Source organism: Tachyglossus aculeatus, chromosome 2, assembly GCF_015852505.1.
Source record: "Tachyglossus aculeatus isolate mTacAcu1 chromosome 2, mTacAcu1.pri, whole genome shotgun sequence".
NCBI lineage: Eukaryota > Metazoa > Chordata > Mammalia > Monotremata > Tachyglossidae > Tachyglossus > Tachyglossus aculeatus.
This window is the reverse complement of record NC_052067.1, coordinates 42109066-42112018: the sequence shown is the minus strand read 5'-3', so window position 1 is coordinate 42112018 and position 2953 is coordinate 42109066.

The following is a 2953-nucleotide window of genomic DNA, read 5'->3' as shown; positions in this document are numbered from 1 at the left end:
TGGATTTTAGTGACATGGTGAAGGTGAAACCTACAGGATTTAGTGATGGATTGAATATGTGGGTTGAGTGAGAGAAAGTAGTCAAATATAACACCAGGGTCACAGGCTTTTAATAATAATAATAATAATGGCATTTATTAAGCACTCACTATGTGCAAAGCACTGTTCTAAGCGCTGGGGAGGTTACAAGGTGATCAGGCTGTCCCACAGGGGCCTCACAGTCCTAATGCCCATTTTACAGATGAGGTAACTGAGGGACAGAGAAGTTAAGTGACTTGCTCAAAGTCAAACAGCTGACAATTGGCTGAGCTGGGATTTGAACCCATGACCTCTGATTCCAAAGCCCGGGCTCTTTCCACTCAGCCACACTGCTTCTCTGTCTCTTTTGAGACAGGAAGGATGGAGGTGCCATCTACAGTGACAGGAAAGTCGCGAGGAGGACAGGGTTTGGGTGGGAAGATAAGAAGTTCTGTTTTAGACGTATTAATTTTGAGGTGACAGGAGGACATCCAAGTAGAGATGTCTTGAAGGCAGGAGAAAATGTGAGACTGCAGAAAGGGGTAGAAATCAGGAATGGAGATTTGATTTGGGTATCATCCACAGAGAGGTGGTAGTTGAAGCCTTGTGAATGAGTGAGTTCTCCAAGGGAGTGAGTGTAGATGGAAAATAGAAGGGGAACCAGAATTGAACCTTGAGGGACCCCCACAGTTAGGGGGTGGCAGGCAGAAGAGGAGCTTGCAAAAGAGATTGAGAATGAGCAGCCAGAGAGATAGGAGGAGACTCAGGAGAGGACAGTGTCAGTGATGCCGAGGTTGGAAAATATTTCCAGGAGAAGGGGGTGGTTGACAGCATCAAAGGCAGCTGAAAGGTCAAGAAGGGTTAAGATGGAGTAGAGGCCATTGGATTTGGCAAGAAGGAGATCACTGATGACCTTTGAGAGGGCAGTTTCTGTGGAATGAAGGGGATGGTAGCCAGATTGGAGGGGGTCAAGGAGAGAAACTTGAGACTGAGTGCTCTGCACACAGTTATCGCTCAAAAAATATGATTGATTGAATGAATGACTGAATGAATGAATAAGATCTGTAGGGCTGGGAGCGGGGGATGAACAAGGTAAGCAAGACAAGGAGGCATGGAAGGGAGTGGGAGAATAAGAAAGGAGGGCTTAGTCAGGGAAGGCCTCTTGAAGGAGATGTCCCTTCAATAAGGCTTTGAAGAGGGGAGAGTAATTGTCTGTCGGATGCAAAGAGGGAGGGCATTCCAGGCCAGAGGCAGGAGGTGGGTAAGATGTTGGCAGTGTGATAGACGAGCTCGAGGTACAGTGAGAAGGTTAGCATTAGAGGAGCAGAGTGTGGGGGCTGAGTTGTAGTAGGAGTGTAGCAAGGTGAGGTAGGAGGGGGCAAGCTGATTGAGGGCTTTAAAGCCAATGGTGAGGCGTTTCTGTCAGATGCAGAGGTGGATGGGCAACCACTGAAGGTTCTTGAGGAGTGGGGAAACGTAGCCTGGATGCTTTTATAGAAGCAATGATCCAGACAGCAGGGTGAAGTATGAACTGGAGTGGGGAGAGACAGGAGGCGGGGAGGTCAGCAAGGAGGCTGTTACAATAATCCAGGCAGGATAGGATAAATGCTTAGATTAACGTGGTAGCAATTTGGATGGAGAGGAGAGGGAGCATTTTAGTGCTGTTGTGAAGGTTAAAGTGACAGGATTTAGTGATGGGAAAGTCTACAGTGAGGGGAAAGTCAGGGGAAGGACAGGGTTTGGGTGGGAAAATAATGAGTTCTTTCCTGAAGGGGTTCTGGCCCACCACAAGGAGTTAGGGTGACTTTGTGGATAATCTCGGGGACCACAGGAACCCCAAGAGGAGGCAGAGAAAGGGAAGTCCAAGTTACGCAGTCCAGGGACCCAGTCAAAGAACGGCCCCTGCCAAGGCTGGGATGGAGGGGAGGGTTCAGCTCTTCCCTTCTGCGTCACCTCTGGACTTTGACCTGTGACCTTTGGAAACAATATTCTTCCCACCCCCAACCCCACATCCCTTATGCATATATCTTTGAAGTATATCTTACAAATAACTTATTTGTTCATATTAATGTCTATCTCCCCGTCTTGACTGTAAACTTGTTATGGGCAGGGAACATGTAGATCAACTCTGTTATAGGGTACTCTCCCAAGTGCTTAGTACAATGCTCTGCACATAGTAAGTCCTCAATAAATACCATTCATTCATTAATTGATTCCCCTTGCCACCAGGACACCAGAGGGCCATGGGGGGTTGATGGGGGCGGGCAGGCATGCCACATTACAGATGATGAAACAGGTCTGCCAGCCCATTAGTCCAACCGGGGCTACCCAGAGTCACCTCAGTCTTGCAAGTGGCCCTGAACCTGGTGCTACCCAACCTCGGACCAGAAACCCCCAGTATTTAGCACAAATTCAACTTGACCTGTAAAGAGCTGGTCCACTCACCTCTCTGGCTTCTCTTGTATTCTCCCAAGTGCTTAGTACAGAGATCTGCACATATTAAGCGATCAATAAATACCACTGATCGATGGATTGGCTAAACAATGGAGGGGGAAGGTGAAGGTCAGGGTCTCCCCCTATAGACTGTAAGTTCATCATGGGCTGGGAGCGTATCTACCAACTGCTATATCGCACTCTCCAAAGTGCTTAGTACAGTGCTTTGCACACAGTAAGCGCCCAGTGATTGATTGATTGATAGACTATAAGCTCCTGGAGCTCAGGGAACATGTCTACCAGCTCTGTTCTATTGTCCTCTCCCAAGTGCTTAGTACAGGGCTCTGCACCCTGGAGGCACCCAATAATTACCACTGAGTGATTGATTGATTGGTTGTCTCTGGCTTGAGGGATCTCATCACCCCACAGGTTATTCACCAGAGGTCACCAACTCCTACAGGTCTCAGATGAAGCAGCTTGGCCTAGCGGTTAGACCACGGGT